The 24,169-nt window shown below is 46.8% G+C and overlaps 1 protein-coding gene across 1 annotated transcript in view; it reads right to left on the bottom strand.

Annotated features, from left to right (window-relative positions):
• LOC141126582 (uncharacterized) overlaps nucleotides 1-23,130 on the bottom strand; it is a 77,328-nt gene extending 54,198 nt beyond the window's left edge. Inside the window, exon 1 of the mRNA XM_073612501.1 lies at nucleotides 22,881-23,130. The gene's annotated coding sequence lies outside the window, so the exon portion shown is untranslated. The remainder of the gene's footprint in view (nucleotides 1-22,880) is intronic.
• Between the last annotated feature and the right edge of the window lie 1,039 nt (nucleotides 23,131-24,169).

The raw sequence follows: 24,169 nt of genomic DNA, 5'->3' as shown, positions 1-24,169 counted from the left end.
AGAAAGAGGATAAAGACTGGGTTAGGACGGAGTCCCCCTCAAGTAGCCGATGAGCCCAGATCTGAGGTTCCCCTTGTAGGAGGGAGATCACAAACCCCACTTTGGTGGCCTCCAGTGAAAAGGTTCGGGGCTGTAACGCAAAGAAGAGCTTGCAGGCGTTGCGAAAGGCCCGGAACTTGGACCGGTCTCCAGAGAATCTATCAGGAGTAGGAACCTTTGGTTCAGGTGGAAGCATTACAACAGAAGGTCCAGAAGCCGTCTGTGCTGGGGTTGCGGCTGAAGAGGAGGCCAAGGGGTTAGGGCCTGCCAGGTTCTGGACTTGTCCCTCCAATCTGTTGTAGTTATCCTGAAGGGATTGTACGGCTTGAGTGAGGGCCGCAAGGTGGGTGCATATCTCTTTCAAAGGAGAGGTATCTCCTGCAGGCTCAGTCATGGCTGCTTCGTACTGTAAGGTACCTGGTAGGAGAGCCTGACTGTAGGAGAAGACCTCTCATACAACGCTGGTTCAGGAGCCACTGGAGTGGGGACAGTGGTCTCCTGAGCGCAGTGGGGTAGGAGTGCCTGTGTAGTCTCTGATGTGGAGGCAGAGATCCCTCCTGGGATGGCCGAGCTGCAGGTGAGTGGAGACTGGAATAGCAGTAACTTGACTCACTGGGTTGCAGGTGAGAGGAGACTGGAACGGCAGCAGGCTTGACACACTGGATGGCTGAGTTGCAGGTGAGAGCAGACTGGAGCGGCAGCAGGCTTGACACGCTGGAGGGAGAGATCACTGAAGCTGAAGCTGAAGGTGCAACAGCAAGTGAACAGTAGGCACAAGCAGAGTCAGACAGTCCGGGTCGGCAGGTAGCTGGCACAGGTAATAACGGCAGACTAGGCAGAGTCGGTAAACAGGCAGGGTTCGGCAACGGAAGCAAATACGGATAGAAGAGTAGTCAGACAAGCCGGATCGGGATAGGAGCAGGTTGGATGGTCAAACAAGCCGGGTCAAGATCAGGTAGCAGACAATCAGGATACGGGTCAACAGATTCACAGAGCTGAGACGAAGCAGCGACGTCCTCATGGAACAGGGGACTTTTATGTGCTAAGATGGCGCCAAACCGGCGCTAACGCGAACGCGCGCGCGCCCGCGCGCGTGCACGCGCGCACACGCGCGCGCACCCGCGCCGCGCACCCGCGCGCGCCCGAGCGCCGCGCTGATGCACAGCAGCTTGACGCTGTGTCCGAATGGAAGCGCGCCGACGCATAGGCGAACGTAAGTGTCCTGGACTGGTGCTGGTGGATCCCTGACAGAAGCATTTAAATAAAGGAATTGTCAAAAACTGTCTCTTGTTATTTTTTACTTTTTTGACATTTTTTTTGTGAAATGGTAGGGGTACTTTTGTACCCCATTACCATTTCACACAGGGTGGGGCGGAATCGGGGGGTCCCCTTTGTTAAAGGGGGCTTCCAGATTCCGATAAGCCCCCCGCCCGCAGACCCCCACAACCACCGGGCAAGGTTTGTGGGGATGAGGCCCTTGTCCCCATCAACATGGGGACAAGGTGCTTTGGGGGGGACCCTAAAGCCTTTTAGGGGAACCCTTTAGGTCTGGTATGGATTTTGAGGGGGACCCCCACGACTTTTTTTTTTTTTTAATTTTGGTGTGGGGTTCCCCTTAATATCCATACCAGACCTGAAGCCTTGGTATGGAATTTAGGGGGACCCCCACGCCATTTAAAAAAAAAAATTTGGTTCGGGGTTCCCCTGTGGGGAATTCCCATGACATTTTTTTCAATGAACTTTTATGTGTATTGTCAGACCGGCAATTCATTAATAGCCGCAAGTAGTTTTAAATGACTTTTTTTCCTTTGAAATGTAATTTTTCTGTCAGACTGTTCTAAACACAGGAAACATGCGCCCCTTTACAGGCATACTATAGACACCCCCCAGGTATGAAATTTAAAGGGATATTACACTTTTTTGTTTGACTTTAAGCATTATTAAAATCACTGCTCATGAAAAAACGGCCGTTTTTAAAACTTTTTTTGCATTGATCCTTGTCCCCTGGGGCAGGACCCAGGTCCCCAAACACTTTTAATGACAATAACTTGCATATTAGCCTTTAAAATGAGCACTTTTGATTATTCATGTTCGAGTCCCATAGACTTTAATGGTGTTCGCGTGTTCGAACAAATTTTTGGCCTGTTCGCATGTTCTGGTGCGAACCGAACAGGGGGGTGTTCAGCTCATCCCTAGTGAATAATCATAAGCTGCGTGCAATAGTAGTCGTAGTAATTTTAACCCTTATATTCATCAATGTCATAACCTAGATGTGAATTATATTTGCCTCTCTTGTACATAAACCTGTTTTTTTAGAGGTCATCAGTCTTACCTAGAGATACAAATCTTGACCTTATAGAGAACATCAGACATAAAACAAAAGAGTAACCAAAGAACATAACGTTGAGAAGAAAACAAGTAGCGATGGTACTACAGCCGTAGTATCCATCAACTACTAGTCCTCACCTGCTACTTATAGGTTGCTTGCTGCTCAATTACCTGCCATTTTATTCTAGTTTCTCAAAAGAAATTGGTTAAATTGTAGGTTTTAATTCATACTTCCCATTTCCGGTTGAAGCTATCCCTATTGCCGTGGATGCTGGCATAAGAGTATTCGCGTGAGCTATGTAAGTTTACCCTAGAGACAACTTCTGTAAGTGTAGGCACTATATCATTTTTCCACTGACACATTATGGACAATCTAGCTTCTATTAAAATATGCAGAACTACTGTTATAAAGTCAGTAGTGAAGTTTCCTATGGAGAGTCCTAGCAGTGCCAAAGCTGGCGAGGGATGGGTTATGATCCCTGTAATAGATGAGATCAGTTGGAAGACAGACTTCCAAAAGCTGGTTATTGATTTGCAGTAAGGCTGGATTCACACCTATGCAGTTTTAGTGCTTTTTGCATTTTGCAGATTTGCACTACAGCCCATTTAACATGGTTTCCTATGGAACTTGTTCTGTAGTGCAAATCTGCAAAATGCAAAAAGCACTAAAAATGCATAGGTGTGAATACAGCCTATCAGAGTATATGTAACAAGTTCCCAGGTTGCCCACAGTTACGCCAGAGAGCAGGGCTGGACTGAGACAAAAATTTGGCCCTGGACTTCACCCAGACTGGCCCACTTTGACAGGTCTCTCCCATGCCGGCTTGCCACCCAAGCCCCTCCCCCAGTAGCTATTAGCCGTTCTACATTATTTCTCTTATAGGCAGTACCAGTGGGGAAGCTAGACATTATTTCACCTGGGGCAAAGAATCAGTTTGGTGCCCACCCCCCAATGGAACAAGATTAGGCAGGAAAGTGAGGCCGCCCTCCTTCCAGATCGTATGATGAGCTTCTAAGTGTTGACTCCTGAGCATCATGTCTGTATTCAGGCGCGCTGCATAACTAGCCAGGGAGAGGAGGTGAGCACTGCGGGGGGGACAGAGGACTGGAGGGAGGCAGCGGTCCACTGTCACTGAAATCGGCCCACTGAGCCATCGGCCCACCGGGAAACTCCCTGTAGTCCCAATGGCCAGTACATGCCTGCCAGAGAGTGTTCTAGATTTTAGATGATCGAACTGGTGTCAGGTACCATCTATAGCGTATCTTATAAACATTTCCCCAATGTAATACACAGTGTGAAGCTCCTAGGCTGGATCTGATTGCTTGGGACCTTTTATTGTTCCGAATATGAATCTAAATCTCGTTCCCATTTCAGTACCGCTGATGTTTGTTTTATTGGAGTATTATCTGAAGCAAGGAATAAAGAAGTGAAATGCCTCTCTTTTGGATAGAATCTCTATGATAAAAATCCCCATTTTTTTGTCCAGAGCTATGGTGTCAGAGGTGAAGGTATGCAGGAGATGTTGTTCTTAGAACATTTAAAATGTATCTTTGTGTTTGATTACTTCTGGGATTTCCCGTAGGGTAGAGTAACCAGCGTCTAATCATGATTGAACCAAGAGGCCTGGTATTAAGAATTCAAAGGATTGAAGTGGAGTATCACATAGGGATATACTGTATGGATCAATTTTTGACTTCTGTCTAGAAGGTCTATCCATGCTTTAAGCGAAGCCGGAGATAGAAGGGTGGTCTGGTAAATGTAGTGGTTTATTGGTGGCCGCCACTATTAATAAGGCTCGGAGGTTATTGTTCTGCATCAAATCGTGTTCTAATAGTTCCCATTGCTTTACTGGAGACAGGTCAAACCACGCTTTACCCACTTAACAACCGGCCCATAGCCGAATGACGGCTGCAGGGCGGTTGCTTAACTCTGGGAGGGCGTACTATGACGTCCTCCCAGAATTCCCCTCTCGCGCGCCCCCTGGGGCGCGCACCCGAACACATCCGTGACCGTCGGGTCCGGAGGACCTGGCGCATCATGGATCCCGGTAAATGGCCGCTGATCGCGGCCGTTTACCATGTGATCGCTCTGTCAAATGACGGCGGTTCCTCTCCTCCCCTCCTGTGTACCGATCGGTACACTGTGAGCGGAGAGGGGGATGGATGGATGGCTGCAGAGCTGTGGGCTGGATGTGTAGTGCCCACAGCGCTGCTCAGTGACATCCAGCCATCCATCCATCCATGCTCAGCCATCCCTACTACTCTGCAATGCTGTGCAATACTCTACAAAGCCCCACATTACCCTGCAAAGCCCCACATTACCCTGCAAAGCCCCACATTACCCTGCAATACCCCGCATTACCCCGCAATACCCCGCCATACTCCGCCATACCCCGCCATACCCCGCCATACCCCGCCATACCCCGCCATACTCCGCCATACCCCGACATACTCCGCCATACCCCGCCATACTCCGCCATACCCCGCCACACTCCGCCATACCCCGCCATACCCCGCCATACCCCGTAATACCCCGCCATACTCCGCAATACCCCGCCATACTCCGCCATACCCCGCCATACTCCGCCATACCCTGCCATACTCTGCCATACCCCGCCATACTCCGCCATACCCCGCCATACCCCACCATACTCCGCCATACTCCGCCATACCCCGCCATACTCCACCATACCCCGCAATACCCCGCCATACTCCGCCATACCCGGCCATACCCCGCCATACTCCACCATACCCCGCCATACTCCGCCATACCCCGCCATACTCCGCCATACCCCGCCATACCCCGTCATACTCCGCCATACCCCGCCATACCCCGCCATACTCCGCAATACCCCGCCATACTCCGCAATACCCCGCCATATTCTGCAATACCCCGCCATACTCTGCCATACTCTGCAATACCCCGCCATACTCCGCAATACCCCGCCATACTCTGTAATACACCGCCATACCCAGCCATACCCTGCCATGCTGAGCCATGCTCGGCTGTATGTGGCCAGGCTGTGGAAGTCTCACACATGGGGTATCGCCGTACTCAGGAGGAGTAGGAGAATCTATTTTGGGGTGTCATTTTTGGTATGTACATGCTATGTGGTAGAAATATTGTATAAATGGACAACTTTGTGTTAAAAAAAAAATGCGTTTTAACCACTTCCCACCCACCGGCCGTCATACAACGTCCTTGACTTTGTGCGGGGATATCTGAATGATGGGTGCAGCTACAGGCATCATTCAGATATCAGCTTTTTCAGCCGGCGATTCCCTACACCATAAGAATGATCATAGTGGCTGTTCCACTGCTTGATCATTCTTACGGGAGGCGAGAGGGGATGCCCCCCCTCCCGCGCTTCTACCGACTCAACGCTACGATCGAAGCCAGGATCGTTTTTTTTTTTTTTAATTTCAGGCTTCCCAGCCTAGAGGTGAGATGTGGGGTCTTATTGACCCCATATCTCACTGTAAAGAGGACCTGTCATGCCATATTCCTATTACAAGAATGTTTACATTCCTTGTAATAGGAATAAAAGTGGTCAAAATTTTTTTTTTTTTGGAAAAAAGCATCAAACTAAGATAAATAAAGTAAAATAAACATTAACATTTTTTTTTTTATTGTTCATTTTACTTTATTTATTTTAGTTTTACTTTATTTATTTTAGTTTTATGCTTTTTAAAAAGCGCCCCTGTCCCTGTGTGCTCGCATGCAGAAGCGAACGCATACGTAAGTCCCGCCCACATATGAAAACGGTGTTCAAACCACACATGTGAGGTATCGCTGCAATCGGTAGAGCGAGAGCAATACTTTTGGCCCTAGACCTCCTCTGTAACTCAAAACATGTAACCAGTAAAAAATTTTAAAGCGTTGCCTATGGGGATTTTTGAGTAGCAAAGTTTGGCGTAACTTCATCTTTAACATTATGCAAAAACATTGGGCTAACTTTACTGTTTTGGTTTTTGTAAAGCACAAAACAGTTTTTTTTCCAAAAAAAAGCATTAAAAAAATTGCTGCGCAAATAACGTGCGATAAAAAGTTGCACCGACCGCCATTGTATTCTCTAGGGTCTTTGCTAAAAAAAATATAATGTTTTGGGGTTCTATGTAATTTTCTAGCTAATAAATGATGATTTTTACATGTAGGAGAGAAATGTCAGAATTGGCCTGGGCACTCCAGAACGCCTGAAGGTGCTCCCTGCATGTTGGGCCTCTGTATGTGGCCACGCTGTGTAAAAGTCTCACACATGTGGTATCGCCATACTCGGGAGTAATAGCAGAATGTGTTTTGGGGTGTAATTTGTGCTATGCATATGCGGTGTGTGAGAAATAACCTGCTAATATGACAATTTTGTGGGGAAAAAAAAAAAGTAAAAAAAAAACCTTGATTTTGCAAAGAATTGTGGGAAAAAATGACAACTTCAAAAAACTCACCATGCATCTTTCTAAATACCTTGGAATGTCTTCTTTCCAAAAAGGGGTCATTTGGGGGGTATTTGTACTTTTCTGGCATGTTAGGGTCTCAAGAAATTAGATAGGCCGTCAGTACTTCAGGTGTGATCAATTTTCAGATATTCGCACCATAGCTTTTGGACTCTATAACTTTCACAAAGACCAAATAATATCCACCGATTTGGGTTATTTTTACCAAAGATATGTAGCGGTATAAATTTTGGACAAAATATATGAAGAAAAATTACTAATTTGCAAAATATTATAACAGAAATGAAGAAAAATGTATTTTTTTACAGATTTTTCGGTCTTTTTTCTTTTATAGTGCAAAAAATAAAGAACCCAGCGGTGATTAAATACCACCAAAAGAAAGCTCTATTTGTGTGAAAAAAAGGATAAAAATTTCATATAGATACAGTGTTGCATGACTGAGTAATTGTCATTCAAAATGTGAGAGCACCAAAAGCTGAAAATTGGTCTGGTTAGGAAGAGGGTTTAAGTACCCAGTTGTCAAGTGGTTAAGTTGGTCTAAAAGAGTCGCTATATAATAGTCTTTAATTACTTGGACTCCCATACCTTCCTTTGATCTATGCTTTATGAGGGTAGAGAAGGCTATTCTTGCTCTAGTCCCCTTCCAAATAAAGGATCAAAGTTTATTAAAGAAAAGGGCTGGTAAGTGTATTGGTATGGGGGGCGTGTCTGGACATTGAAGGGAAAAGACGTGCTGCTGAGGAGCTCCGCCACTCCTTCCACAATCCACCGACATCCTGCTAAAACAGCTTCCTGATGAGCCTCCAAACTTCTCCCAGCCACCACTAGACACTCTCCACACTAGCCCCTGGGGAAATTGTGGAGCCTGGCCAGCCGATTGAGGTCCTGTTAGGCTGCGGCTGGCTCCATACTACAGAGACCCGCCACCATCTTGAGGCCTACGGGACCTCCAGCAACCCCGGGCTCGAGTTTTGCGATCCATGGAGCGAAGATCGGCCAGCTCACCTACACCAATGGAAACTGTTCCCGGGAGGAGGCTGGGCTGTGGGGGATCCTGTGGGAATGCTGACGGATCCATAGAAGCAGACTTCAAACGCCCGCGGCCCGCCACTATCCTGAGGCCTGTGAGGCCTCCAACATCCCCAGGCTCGAGTACCGCGATCAGCGGTGCGGAGAGCAGCTAGTCCACCTGCACTCTCAGCAGAGGACACCGGGAGGCAGCTAGTTTGAGTGAAAACCCAAGAGGCCACTGGAGGATTCACAAAAGGCTCTCTCCAAGCACTCGCAGCTCACTGCCATCTTGCGGCCTACTGTACAAGGTAAATCCTCCACTCCCAGGTACTGTGCCCTAGTGCTTCTGTGTTGCCCTCCCTGTGCCTTCATCTCTACAGGAACTGTGTCCTGAGGCAAGCCCTGACTCTGCACGGACAGCTAACCACCATTGCATTTTCTAACCTTGTCCCTGAGGCCCTGTGCTTGCCTATTGTCCCTTATAAATCATAAATCCCCTCTTCAAAACAAGGCGCACGGCGGATGAGCCCTCACAAGACCCGCTACACCTCTCAGACACATGCACAGCCTCTGAACATGGCAGACATGTAAGCTTGGAACTCCATCCCCCTCCGCCTATCCGGGACTCCCGCTTTCTGTTCCGAAGCCCCGCTAGCCACGGGAGTCACCTCCTCAGCCTCTCACAGCACCTGTGCACCCCATGGGAAAAATCAGTGACCAGAGGAAGAATTATACCATAGTGTTCAATACCCAGACCTCCTCCACTATGGACCGCTTCCTACACAGGCCCGCATCCACGGCCTCAAGTGGCGGAGACACCACTCAAGACCCACGGGAAAATTCTGAGCCCGAGACAGGTATTTTATTTGACATCACACCCACTCCAATACAGGGAACATCTATCTCGCTTACGGCAGAAGTCCTAGACACCAAACTGCAATCCCTGCTCCAGGCCATCACCCACAATATTGCCCAGGAAGTAGGGAAACTTGCTAAAGAGCTGAGAGGTGAAATAGACCAACTGGGTGATCGCACGGACACCCTTGAGACTAAATTTGATGAACTATTCCAATATGTCCACGTTTTAGAAGAAGACAATGCCGCCATTAAACACTCAGTCACCCAGCTTCAACCACAAGAAGACCTTGAAAATAGAGAATGCAGACAAAATTTCCGGATCAGAGGCATCCCTGAAATAGTGGAAGATAGAGACCTTTGTTCCTATCTCCTGACTTTGTTTAATGTGGTAGCTTCAAACATCCCTGATATTGATTGGCGTTTAGATAGAGCTCACAGATCTTTAGCTCCTAAACCTCCGGCTGGAGCCAACCCAAGAGATGTGATTGTCAGATTTCACTACTATGACAGCGAAGAAGCCTTAACTATTGCCACCTATTGCCAATCTAGGCTTGACTTCAGGGGTCCAGGATCCAGATTTCAGTGACCTTTCACCTATCACTTTGACAAGACGAAGAAATCTTCGCCCGCTGACTCTACACCTTCTGACCCATAAAGTCCTGTATCACTGGGGATTCCCCTTTCGCCTCTCAGCGTCCCGCAATGATATACAATATTCCCTACGTGACCTCCAGGAAAGTGATGCCTTCCTACACAATTTAGGCCTGCCACCTCTCCCAGATAAAGATCCTGTGACACTTCCTGCTACTCCTAAACCACTAGCAGTCCCGGGTCGCATCTGGACCCCAGTGAGACAGAAGCCACCCAAGACCAACTTCACTCCTCAGAGGCATCCATGTTCCAGACCCCCCCGACCTGAGGAACTTTTCACACAGCTACGGCTTTGTATCCTACTTCTGTCTGGCCTCCTGATGTTCCTGTGTGACCGACTACCCCCTAGTGGGCCTACACTCCCATCACCTTGCTGGTGGGGTGCATTGAATGTTGTTCTGTATGACACCCTGGTTCAACAGTTTTGCATTTTTCAAGGTTTTATGTATATATTTTTTTTATGACCCAGGTCTTCTTCTTCAGAAGACGGAGGGGGACCCTCCGGCACCCCATCTTCTGTGGTCCTCATGCCCCCCTTCCCAGCCCATGGCTCAGACCTGGGCTTCCTGGAGGCTTTTGCCCTTCCAGGTTTCTCTTTGGATGACTTATGGATTTTCATCTACTTTTTCTTTTTTCCTTTTTTCCTTTTTACCGCTTTAAATTTTTATTTTTATTTTCATTTTTATTTTAATTCTTATTTTGTTTTTCATTTTCATTCTCATTTTTACTGTGATTTTTTTTCACTATTTTTCCTCTGGTCCTTTTTTCTGACCAGGGACTGTTACACCTCATAGATTGGAAATGTTCAGGTTACAATTTTACTGTTGTTCTATATGCTGTAAGGTTACTTTACACTCATTTTATAACCCTTGCACCATGGAATCCCTTACCCAATACATGTTATGCTACTTATCATATGCTGATCTACCAAGTTAAGTCATTATGGCGCTAAAATTTTTTACTTGTAATGTAAAAGGTTTAAACTCTATTCAGAAGAGATGGTTGGCTCTGAAAGTGTTTAAGGCTTCTAAAGCTGATGTAATCCTAGTCCAGGAGACTCATTTCCGTCCTGGGGGTTCTCTCAAATTTGCCAGTAAACATTTCCCAACATCCTTTATGGCCTCTGATCCGTCCGGTAAAGCAGGTGTAGCGATCCTCATTAATTGCTCCTGTCCCTTACAAATCAAATCCTCATACTTGGACCCCCATGGCAGATTTATTATCCTGGATTGCATGCTTCTCTCCCAATCCCTTATGATAGTTAATGTTTATGCTTCCAACTCTGGACAGATTCACTTCCTTACCACCATGTTTGATACCCTAGACACGTTTTCTTAACCTTTCATTGTGATCAGCAGGGATTTTAATATGACCATGTCCCCCAGTAAAGACAGATCTGTATTGTTCCTGTCTAAAACTCCATCAAATTCTGATCGCCTTTCCAAATCATTTTGTAAACTCATTAGAACCAAAAACCTCTTAGACATTTGGAAGATCAAACACCCCACACACACAAACAATACACATTTTATTCACACCCTCACAAACTTTACTCCAGACTAGATCATTTCTTTATCTCCTCACCCCTCCTGACGACCACAGTCTCATCTGAAATTAACCCTGTCTCCTGGTCAGATCACTCCTCAGTACACCTAGATATTGCCCTGCTATCCGCATCCCCTAGAACTTGTCATTGGCGCCTCAATGAAACCCTTCCCCGAATCCCTGAAACCGGCGAGCACCTATCTAATAGCCTGAGTATTTCTAGCTTAATGTTAATACGGTCTCGGAGCCCTCCACCCTGTGGGAAGCCCACAAAGCCGTCTTCATGGGACAATGTATTGCCACAGGCTCTCGCCTGAAAAAAGACGCAGCTCTTCAATGCTCCTCTACTCTCTCCAAACTTCGTAAAGCTGAGAAACTTTTACTTTCCTCCCCCACGGTGGCTGGACTTCGAGCCGTTATTTCTCTACGCAATCAACTCAGATCATTAGACATGAAAAAAATTGACAAATCTCTTCTATGGTCCAAACAGAAATTCTATGAATACTCAAACAAACCCTAAAGGATGCTGGTAAACAAACTGAAACCTCGTCCCTTCCATTCATCCCCATATTTTCTCAGACAACCCGATGGCACTCCCACCTACTGCCCTTCCACAATGCCTAAAGTTTTCTGAGAATTCTATCGCAAATTGTACAATTGCCTGCAAACAGACCTTCATTACAATTTCACACAAGAGAATTTTGACTCTTTCCTTGACTCCCTACATCTACCCAAACTCTCTCCTGACCACCTTTTATCTCTAAATTCAATAGTCACCCCTGAGGAACTTGATGACAAAAAAAAAAAAACCTCCCTACCCAAAAAACTTTTGGCCCTGATGGCTTACCATATTCCTATTGAAACCTTTCTGCCAATCCTGAGCCCACATTTAATCTCTCTATTCTCCTCCCTATTCAATGGTACCGAACCTCATCCTCAATTCCTCCATGCCCATATCTCCGTAATCCCAAAACCTGGTAAAGATCCCTCCCTTCCAGATAACTATAGGCCCTTCTCAATTCAGACGAAAAAATTTTCACAAAGATCCTAGCTAATCGATTATCCCATTTAATTCCCAGGCTCATACACAAACATCAGGTGGGCTTTGTAACAGCTAGACATGCAGGCGATAACACAAGACGCACTATAGACCTCATTGACCTATTGAACAAAACATCACGCCCTGCTCTGACACTGAGCCTTGACGCACAAAAAGCCTTTGACAGGCTCAGTTGGCCCTTTATGTTTGCCACACTCGCTAACTATGGTTTTGACGGTCCCTTCATTGTCACACTACATGCTTTATACTCCTGACCATCCTCCCAAGTCCATTTATCCTCCTATTTATCGCCATCCTTCTCTTTGGGTAACGGCACCAGGCAGGGGTGTCCACTATCCCCCCTACTTTTCATTCTCTGTCTAGAACCCCTAGCTGCAGCCATTTACATTCACCCTGACATCCGTGGGGTCTCATTACGTCAAAGCGAATACAAACTATCCTTATTTACATTCTGCTGACTCTGACCAGACCCCACATTTCTCTCCCAAACCTACACGCCCTACTTAAGGAATTTAGCTTTCTCTCAGGATATAAGGATATACGGAAGCTTTACCTGTACTCATCTCACCCTCAGATCTTACCACCCTACAACAAAATTACCCCTATCATTGGTGTAGGAACTCCCTCAAATACTTAGGAATTAATCTAACCTCCTCCTATTCAAATCTTTACCAGGCCAACTTCCCCCCTCTCTTCCGCGACATTGACCGACTCTTGCGACAATGGGACACATACCCCATCTCTCTCCTGGGTCGCATCAATGTCCTGAAGATGTCTATCCTGCCAAGACTCCTCTATCTATTTGAAACCTTACCGATCCCCGTCCCAATGTCACAACTCAAAGCTAACCAGAGGTTATTCCTTAACTTTATTTGGCACTATAAAGTTCATCGAATAGCTAGCTCGGTCGTACTTGCTCTTAGATCCAGAGGTGGATTGGGAGCGCCAGACCTCCTCAAATATTATTTTGCTACCCATCTAAAACCGATCGTTGTCTGGTCACATAGAATGGCATCCAGTATCTGGTCGGAAATTGAAATGAACATTACTAGTCCAGTCCACCCCTGCTCCATGATGTGGATGAATTTAGAGACCTCCATATCCCAACTTAGAAACGTATGCCTAAACCCGATGATTTTCACTCTTTCTATATGGAAAAAAATGCTCCTGTCAGTTTTCCCTCTCATCCCCATGTCCACCCCTGTTAAATGTGCTGTTTAATCCTGAAATACCTGATAGCTTATCTTACACTAGAATGCTCCCATGGACACAGGCTGGAATTTTTCAGCTCCGAAGTCTCGTACACCCACTCACTCACACACTTCTATCTTTCGATGAAATGCAACAGAAACACCAAATCCCTAAACGCTTATTCTACTCCTATCTCCGAATTAAACATTACTTCGGCTCCAAATCCCCCACCCTCACCCTGGATAGACCCACTCCATTTGAACTCCTGTGTGCCCAAGGCCCTTACCAAACCCACTTTCATATTTTCTGGGAATGTCCCATTATTCAACCCTTCTGGTCCTCTATTCATATATACTTGCAAAATCTTTTTGAAACCAATCTTCCTTTAAATCCACTCCAATTTCTTCTAGGTTTGCCATTTCCTGGCCTCTTCAAATACGCCCAAAAACTAGCTGGCTTTATCCTATTGGCAGCTAAACGAGTCATACCCTTGCAATGGTTATTCTCATCCTCACCTACCCCACACAAGTCTTACAAATATTGGAGCTGATCCGCAGAATGGAACACCTGGTATAGGCGCTCCTGAGACCCCAATACCCCTAGACCCAGTGAGCAACATCTTTTACGGTGTGATATACCAATATACCTAGACCGCCTCCTCCCAGGGTCCCTCCTCATCTCCCCTCTTCTCTATGCCTCCTTTCTTTGTTTTATATATCTACCATACTGTAAACCTGCAATGTTGGTAACACTGTGACCTTACCTTTACAGTATATGTTTCTTTTTTATTTGAATGATTCTACTTTTTTTGTACTGACAAATGTTTGATGTTGCCTTTTCTGTATTTTTGAAAACCTTTAATAAAAATACAATTTATAAAAAAGGATATTGGTGCAGTCCTGAAGATATAAAGAATTTTTGGTAAAATTACCATTTAAAAAGTTGCTATTCTTCCCATCCAAGAGATTTCACATTTGCCCAGTTGTAAGAGTTCCGTCTGAACCGAATGTAGTCATTTTTTATAATTGGCATCGTAGAGGTGGCTAGATTTGGTGATTAGATAAATCCCTAGATATTGGATTTTACTGTTATCCCAATTGCAAGGAAATAAAGATTTAATTTTTGTCCATATTTTGTGACTAAGGTTGGTTGTAAGGACCTGGCATTTGGATACGTAAATTTTATAGTAAGATATGGCGCTGAAGGTTTCAATCATAACGCGTACCTCAGATAAGGAAAAATCCACATCCGAAAGTGTCAATATGATGTTGTCTGCGAATAATCCTATTTTATGGCATTTACCGGCTACTGAAATGCCTTTTATAGTCGGGGAGCTCCTGAAGGCAGCCGCAAAGGGTTCCATAACTAATGTAATTATCATGGGAGAAAGGGGGCAACCCTGCCTTGTGCCATTTGTGATGTTAAAGGCTTCAGAAAGTACAGAGGAGGTAAAAACTTGTGCCAATGGGCTTGTGTATATAACGCTAAAATGGCTGAGGAGGATAAAACCTGCAAAACCAAATTTTGTTAGGGTAACTTGTAAATACCCCCAATGTACCCTGTCAAAAGCCTTTTCAACGACTAGAGCTACAAAGGCAGTAGGCAGTTTGCGGCTCTCAGCTATACGGAGCAGATTGAGGATTCTGCGAGTGCCATCAGGTGCTTGACATCCTTTTACAAATCCTACTTGATCTGAGGCTATTAAGGATGGTGTTGGGGGGCGTGTCCAAGATGGCGCTGGGAGCAGAAGTGCTGTAGAGTAGCTCCCACTCCGGACTCTAATCCTGCTTATATCCTAGCGTGGAAAAGGAACAAAACCTGCCTTATCCTCCACCGATTATCCACAGGAGCGAGGGGGGGGTGAAAAAGAACAAAAAGGGGACCCAGAAGAAGCGCAATGACGCAGTGAGTACCCTGCCGAAACCGAGGCCTGCCCCTGCTCCGGCTTGCCACATGAAGACCCAGACTCCATCCCCACCCGACGGCGCCATCCAGGCTGGCTCCGCAGCCTTTGATGCCTTGATGCTCGCCATCACTACCTGCCAGACCACACTAACAGTCAAAATTGACCATGTGCAGATGGAGACAGCCCTTATCCGCCGAGATATGGACAAATTTAGGGAGCAGGTGACCGAGGTGGAGAGGCGGATGTCGGGAACAGAGGACGTTCAGAGGGAACATCACGTGGACTTGCAGGTCCTTAAAAGCGGGAGTCCCGTAAAAATTTTTTTTTTAGATGTCATCAGCTGCAAATACTGCAGCTGCTGACTTTTAAAATAAGGTCACTCACCTGTCCCGGGGTCCAGCGATGTCGGCACCCGAGACCGAACCATCCCTCGATCCTCGGGTGCTGCCGCCGCCATTCTCAGTGAGGGAATCAGGAAGTGAAGCGTTGCAGCTTCACTTCCCGATTCCCTACTGCTCATGCGCGAGTCGCGCTGCGCTTTCTCAATGGTCCCCGCTATCTCCTGGGACCTGTGTCTTTCCCAGGAGACAGCGGGGGAGTGCGGGAGGGGGCGTGACTCCTGCGGGAGTCTATTCCCGGAAGTGGGTGCAGATACCTGTCTTAGACAGGTATCTGCACCCCCCTCCCCCCTGAAAGGTGCCAACTGTGACACCGGAGGGGGGAGGAATCCGATGAGCGGAAGTTCCACTTTTGGGTGGAACTCCGCTTTAAATCCAGGGTGAAAATTCTTGGGGCTAGAGCGGAGGATGCAGAGAATCGGAACCGACACAACAACTTGTGGGTTCTGGGCCTCCCGGAGGGGGCTGAGGGAGCAGACCTGGTGGCCTTCATGGAACGCTTGCTTCCCACTCTCCTCCCTAGGGCGACCTTTTCCCCGCACTTCTCCATCGAAAGGGCCCACCGCTTGCCGGCGTCCAGAGGCCCACAAGGTGCCCCCCCCGCGCACATTTATCTTCAAACTCTTCCATTACAGAGACAGGGATATGGTGCTTCGGGCAGCACACTTACAGGGGGAACTGAAGTTTGAGAATGCCAAGCTGCTCATATTCCCTGATTATTCTATAGAAACACAAAGTCAGCGCAAGTCATTCGATCAAGTCCGCGCCATGCTCAGAGAGAAGGGGGTTAAATACAGTATGCTCTTCCCCGCCAGACTACAGGTACAAGACGGAGAAAGAGTACAGTTCTTCACCTCTCCTAGGGAGGCGGCCGCTTGGGCTGAAACTTTGCAACGCTGAGGTTTTTTTTTTTTTTTACCTGTGCATTTACTTGTGACTAATCACCCAACAAACAAGATTGAACCGCTTTAGTGCTGCTTTGCTGGGGATCAGTGTATATCCTCTGTGCCGGCTGGCCAGAGTGAACCCCTTGGGCTGCGGTTTGACCTGATCTCCCAACTGCATTGCCTGAACGGGGGGATGGCTCGGGTACCCTCCGCCCCTCCTACCACCCTTCCTGACTGAGGGTGGACTAGAGTCCTTGGTGGTTGCAGCAGCATATGGCGGTGACTGGTAACAGAGTATGAACTGTTGTATTCATATCATCGCACCCTTCCTGACAGCCTGGAACCTCACTGAGTACTCTTACGGATCCCCATGTGATCTGTCAAGTGGGGGGAGGGGGAACACACCCACCACAGAATGTTCCGGTTTTATTGTTTAACCCTTTTTTGCATATACTCCCTCTCCCTTTGCTCCATGTATATCTTGTTTCTTGGTTGGAGTGCAGGAGTTCCACTAACTGACCACCAAGTATAGTGCCCCCGGGGCTCCAGGTGTTGTTTTTCTTTTCTTTTCCACGCTACTTTTCCTGTACCGGAAACCTTTTTTTTTTTCTTGTTCTCTCTAACACTTTTTGACTGTTTGGATTAAAAAGGTCTAGTCGCCTCTTGCACATGACCTCCATGTCTGGCCCTTGGGCCAGTGTTTGTTTTGGGTTACAAACTCGGGGAGGTGGGGTGGGGGGGTTGATTGTGTGGGGCCGGTTTGAAGGTTCTCACTTTTTTGTTTTTTATTGCATGATAGTAATATGTTTTCTTGAACTGCCGGAATTGTTGTGGGTGTGGGGTTCCCCCCTCTGGCCTGATTTAACACTGAATTCCCATGGCCACCCTTAACGTATTCTCCTGGAACACCAAGAGTTGAACTCAGCCTTTAAACATTCCTTAGTATTTCAATTCATGAAAAAACATAATCCTCATGTCTGTGTGTTACAGAAGACGCATATGGTCGGAAGCAAAACTCTTATGCCCTGTACACACGATCGGACATTCCGACAACAAAATCCATCAGATTTTTTCCGACGGATTTTGGGCCAAACTTGTCTTGCATACACACTACAAAGTTGTCTGAAAATCTGATCGTTCTGAACGCGGTGACGTAAAACACGTACGTTGGGACTATAAACGGGGCAGTAGCCAATAGCTTTCGTCTCTTAATTTATTCTGAGCATGCGTGGCACTTTGAGCGTCGGATTTGTGTACACACGATCGGAATTTAAACGATCAGATTTTGTTGTCGGAAAATTTTATATCCTGCTCTCAAGCTTTGTGTGTCGGAAATTTCGACTGAAAAAGTCAGATGGAGCCCACACACGATCGGAATTTCCAACGACACAATCCGATACGCACTTTTTCCATTGAAAATCCGACCGTGTGTACAGGGCATTAGTCTTAAGAAGCCGTGGGTGGGCCATCACTATCACTCCACCTACTTCAATTTTGTTAGTATCCTTGTGCTCAAAACCCTCCCCTTTAAACTTGTAGATCTGATACTGGATCCGGAGGGTAGGTTTGTTATTGTGTATGCATTGATCCACAGTATACCATGGATCCTAACGGGTATATATCTGCCGCCTCTTGCCTCGCTTAAACTGTTGAACATGATTACTACCAAATTGGCGCAATTCCCCATGGGCAACTCGTCAGGGCCTAGCGGCCTGGGCGGACACCTACGGCCTCACAGACGTGTGGAGGTGGAGGCACCCGCAGTCTCGGGCCTTCATATGCCACTGCGCGTCCCACAGGGCCTTTTCGAGGATAGATCTGGCCTATGTGGGGGCACCTGTCCTGTCTGGAATCTGAGACATTGAAATCCTTCCTAGGGGAATCTCGGACCATGCCCCCTTACTTTTGACACTGGAGTTGGCAACTGACCCGCCCGAGAGGCTCTGGAGGCTTTCTAGGTTCTGGATTTTGGACGGGAGGTTGACCCCCTCTTCCGCATTGAATTAGAAACATACTGAAGAATAAACCCTGGCTCGGCCGCGGCGGCCACGGTGTGGGACACCTTAAAGGCCTATTTTAGGGGGTAGTTTCAGTTAATTATAGCTGGGGTCAGGAAGAAACAGAGGGAAGACCTCGATAGGGTGGAGAGAGAGGCAACTGAACAAGAGGCCCTGTATGTTTGTACCCGAGATCCCCAACATTATTCCCGCTTGCAATCTTTGATCCAGGAGACCCTTCTTCTCCATAAGAAATTGACGCAGAAGAAATTGCTCCATCAATCCCAGCGTAACTTTGAGCAGGGAGAGAGGACTGGGCATCTGCTGGCCTGGTTGTCCAGGGAGCAATCGGGAGTCATGACTATTGCACAGATTCAGACCCCTGATGGTACTCTCCTCTCTGCTCCCAAAGATATTAACCAGTGCTTTGCGGAATATTATCAACAGCTGTATAGCTCCCAGGTGTCCTACGACCTGAATGACCTTACTAGCTATCTTGACAGCATCGACATACCAGTACTTACCCCTGCCTTTGGCAAGGAAACTAGACGCCCCCTTTAAGATAGAAGTGATACAGGCTGCACTCGAGATGATGCAGGCAGGAAAAACACCAGGCCCGGATGGACTCCCGGTCAAATTTTATAAAACGTATGTGGAAGAACTAGCCCCTAATTTTCAGGAACTGCTGGCCCATACGGCGGAAGCAGGGACAATCCCAGACTCAATGAGTGATGCGGTAAAAGTAGTCATCCCCAAGCCTGGGAAGAACCCTACGCAATGTTCCTCCTACCGCCCAATTTCCCTCATCAATGTCGATGCCAAAATATTGGCCAAAATACTGGCCAATAGGTTGAACACCATCATTACGGCCTTGATACACCCTGCCCAGAAGGGGTTCATGCCAAGCCGGGGCACTGACATAAACATCCAACGTTTACACACTCATATAGCCATTGTTGATTCAGACAGCACCACGGTGGTGGCCTCACTTGACGCCGAGAAGGCTTTCGACTTGGTCGAGTGGGGCTACCTGTGGACGGTTATCTCCAGGTTCGGATTTGGGCCCCGATTCCTCTCCTGGCTCCAGATGTTATATGCCCATCCTAGAGCATGCATACATACCAACAGGACATTGTCAGGCTCCTTTTCCTTGGAGAGGGGGACGCGTCAGCGATGTCCGCTTTTGCCAGCGTTGTTGGCCCTAGCCTTGGAGCCCCTCGCTGTTCATCTTCGGATAGACCCAGGCGTCTGGGGTATTCGGGTGGGCACGCTGGAAGAAAAGTTGTCCTTATATGCGGATGACTCCCTGCTGTACTTAGCTGACGCCTCCACCTCTTTATGCTTAACCCAATTTGAAACCTTCAGTCGGTACTCGGGGATCAATATAAATTGGCACAAATCGGTGCTGTTTCCACTTGGCTTGTCGCTGCCCCGACCGGACACACAGAGACCGGACACACAGACCCCACTAAAATGGGTTACTGAATTCACTTATTTGGGTGTAAAAATAGGTTCCTCGTCTGCGGATTACCTGACCAGAAACATTAGCCCGGTACTAGACCAGCTCACTAAGAGATGCGCTTCATGGCAAAATCTCCCACTGACACCGGTGGTTAGGGGAAATCTAATTAAAATTATATTTCTGCCTAAACTTCTGTATTTTTTCAGACAGACCCCAGTCCCTATTCCCAAATCAATCAATCAAGAAAACTAGACAGTGTAATAACCTCCTTTATCTGTCGGGCCGTACTCCAAGAGTGGACTTGCAATGCTAAATTTCCTCCTGTACTATTGGGCGGTGGTACTGGTTATTGTGAGATGATGGTTCTCCCAACCTAGGTTAAATCCGGCGGTGACATTGGAGGCGGCCCTGTTGGGCTCATATGCCGCACTATCTAACCTGGCATTCAGAAGATGCAAGGCTCACCCCTCTGTTACAGGACCCATGAGGACCACGATACGGGTCTGGCAGTGCTCCAGGGTAAAAAGTATCAAACCCTCCTGTATTTCTCCTCACACCCCACTATGGGGAAACCCTCTCCTTCCTCACCTATACACTTTGCCTGTCCCGGGGATCTGGGTCAAACGAGGAATCCTTACTCTGAAACATGTAATGGTGCAGGGGAAAGTTATGACATTTCAGGAACTTAGATCAAAATATGGTCTCCCGAGTTCTCTTCAGTTTAGATACTGGCAACTCTGTCATGCACTCAATTCGCAGTTCCCGACCCCAGTGACGCTTTAATCGGACTTGATCGAGCACCTTCTGACCTCGGGTGTAATAGGGAAGCCCCTGTCGTCCCTATACTTATATCTAACAGTGGCCCACGATGCGAATACTTCTAGCTTGATGGGTAGGTGGAAGGCAGATATCCCTGAGCTGGAGGAGGAGGCATGGGAGGACTGTGTCTCCTCATTCATCCCTTCTATGATTGCGGCCAGGGAACGCTATATTGAGTTGAAATTCCTACATAGGACACATTATACTCCACTGAGGCTAGCAAAGATTTACCCCTCCCTCAGCCCGCTCTGCACGAGATGCGCCCTGGAGCAGGGAACATTTTTTCATATGGTGTAGTCCTGCCCTAGGCTTCACACCTTTTGGCAGGAGGTGGCAGACACCCTGGCAGAGATCTGTTGAACAACAATCCCTATGGACCCCTTGGTCCTCCTCCTGTCCTATTTGGAAGACATTGATGGGGATAGATATACCAAATTGTGTATCACATTTGCCCTATTCTACGCCAAAAGAGAAATTTTGCTGAGGTGGAAGGGCAAGGAGCTTCCCACAAAGGCCCCTTGGCAGGCCGCAATTGCTAGAGTGCTTCCGCTGTATAGAATCACCTACCAGAGCAGAAATTGCCCGGCTAAGTTTAATAAAATCTGGTCGGGCTGGGTTGACGCCCACGACTGAGACCTGTCTGAGGTGGGATTAGTTGATAGGATACCAGCTTTTGGTGAGTGGCCTGGCGCTTCCTCCTCTCCCCCTACCCTTCCTCCCCCCTCCCATTCCTCCCTAAGTTCCCTGACTTGCCATCCCCCCAGGCCACACTTACCCACTATGATTCCCACAAGTTGTGAAGGACAGTTCAGTTTCAGGTCGGCTGACCTTTTAGATCCTGATTATTTCACTTGTGCTGTTGGTCCCAGATAGTTAGGAACGTGACATAGTCTATCCACCTAGAATTATTATTGTGATAGTTCTCCTCCCTTGATTTACTTCTCTCCTTCTTTTGTCAGGCAATAAATCAAATCATTGTTATTGAATGTTTTGTCTATGCTTTGCACATGCTGTATGTGTTTAATAAAACTTTACTGTTTAAAAAAAAGGATGGTGTTACTTCAGTCACTCTGTTAGCAATAACCTTTGCGTAAACCTTGAGGTCTGCATTAAGGAGAGATATTGGTCTACAGCTCTGTGGTATAGTGGGATCCTTCCCTGGTTTGGGCAATGTGACTACTAGAGCTCTAAGCATTTCTGCTGGTAATGCACCAGAGGATGCCGCTGTATTGAATACTTTAAATAAATGTGGAACCAGGGTATCTGAGAAGTTCTGGTAGTGCTCTGCCGATAAACCATCTGGTCCAGGTGATTTGTTCAGAGCCAGGGATTTAAGAACTCTTCTAATTTCTTCAGTAGAAATCTGAGCATTAAGATGTTCTAACACTTCGGGGATCAAGAGCCGGAAGTTTAACAGGCCCTTTGTTTTTGATGCAGGTCCATTAAAGTCTATTATACGCAAAACGCAATCTGCTGTGGGAAAATAAGTCCCTGATCCTTTCCAAAAATGCACCGGCTAAAAAATGCATCAATGTGAATATGTACCATAGGAAACCATGTTAAATGGACTGTAGTGCATTTCTGCAAACTGCAAAATGCACTAAAAAAACACAGATGTAAACCTAGGGTAAGGGTCCCACACTAAGATGGTTCCCAAGATCACCAGAGGTTTCCACATCCAATCAGACACCAACAGAGTCCATGAGGGGACATTTCCACTAACAGACTTACTCCATCTGTACAATGGCGCAGCACCACCTACTGGACAGAGGGAGACCTGCGCATGCTTACATGTTGGCTTTATAATCACCATCACAGGAAGATCACAAGTCCCAGTCTCCCCTGTTAGCCATACTGTACATATATAAATATGAGACAACAAACCGGCAACCTCAGTTTATGCAGGAGAGAAACAACTCAATGTCCCTGAAAAAGTCCCCAGGGCAATGTATACATGATACTAAATCCAAAGACAGCAACACAATCACCCATAAAGCCAGTACAATGTATAGCACCCCACACATATAAAACTACTACCCCCCCCCCTTGATGTTCCTACATATGAACTCCACCATCCCTTAATATACCCAATGCATGATAATGGAACAATTACATAGAAATACCACCTAGCATCACATCATCAGCAAAACCAGCATAAAATAATCTATGTGATCTATGTGATCTAAGTGATTTCATGAAACAAAGTGTGTATGGTCATTGAGATTGCAATGATCCTATGGCTGCAATCTAGTAATGACTTGAGCAATACAAAGTACCTGTGTGACCGGTGTGTTCAATGGTCATAGAATTCTCCATAAGACGAGTGTTGGGATCCCATAAATAACCAGAGAATGAAGGAGAACCTGTGTGATCAGAGTCTGGTGGTGTGATCCCCGGCTCCCCCCTCCTACTCAGAATTCTTAGAGTCTGGAATGTGGAGGTTTGTTCCTCACAAAGATATAAAGTATTATCAGGACTTCTGTTGAAGGAATGATAATAGCCGAGCTAACTATAGAGGTCTCAAGAGGAAGTGGAGCAACTGAACAGATTTCCTGTTGAATGTTGGTGGGCGTGATGGAAACTGCACCCATTAATGTCTAGCTGACTTCCTCTTTTGTGTTAGTTTTATAGATCTGCAAGACTTTTCAGAGACCATCTCACACTGAACAGAATTCCCATCTTAGAGATGGAAATATTAGATTGGATGAATCTCCCCAGTGGGGACACAGACAGCAATAGAAATCTGAGAAAGGGTCCAATCCTTCTTTACTCTATCCAAAACAACCAAAAAATTGCCTTTACATAAACGTTTCCTCATAGCTTAGCTCCTCCATGCTCATTAATTTAGTTGTCCTATCTCTGTCTATGTACAGAACACCAGTCAATGTAGATATAGGGAAGGTCTGGGCTTCTAGGGGGTTGGTGTACCTGGTGAGCCTGCCCTCAGTTTGTACATCGATATGTCCTATAGATGGGTACATTGCTATTAGGATGAGCTGTCGGTTCCTCCCCAACCGAGGTACAGAACTAATTTTACTCGTCCAAGTTTGGCAAAATTAGGAACTAGTTTAAACCCCCGGTGGCAGCAGGTATTGATACATTTAGCAATAATATTACTACAATGTGACAGTTTCCCGTCTGACTAAAACAGTGTGCATGTCACAAACTAGTGGAATTGTGGCCCCTCAGTGCAGTCTGTATGTGTGATGGAGGTTTAGGTCCTATGAAGGGCCAATGTACAGAAACTAAGGAGACACCTGGTATTCACCAGTGCACCCCACAATGAGGAGATAGGCTTTGCCGAAGAATGGCACCCTTGTTGTGGCCTTAAGAAACAGCTGACCAGTATACACTGGATGTTTGGGGTCACAGGGTGAGAAAGAAAACTTAGGGGCCACTGGGTAACACAGAATGCACCTGGAAACTGAGGTTCCTTGGTTCACAAGAGGCACAGAGATGCAGAGTATGTTGGAGAAACTGCGGTCACAGAAGTGCAAGGCTCTCAAGAAGGAACAAGAGTGCAGGGGTCAGTAGAGTGCACAGGAGTCACTGGAGACAAATGGGA

The sequence above is a fragment of the Aquarana catesbeiana genome, linkage group LG02 (genome assembly GCF_042186555.1).
Source record: "Aquarana catesbeiana isolate 2022-GZ linkage group LG02, ASM4218655v1, whole genome shotgun sequence".
Classification (NCBI taxonomy): domain Eukaryota; kingdom Metazoa; phylum Chordata; class Amphibia; order Anura; family Ranidae; genus Aquarana; species Aquarana catesbeiana.
Note: the sequence above shows the minus strand (reverse complement) of the source record. Positions and strands in the feature narration are given on the sequence as shown.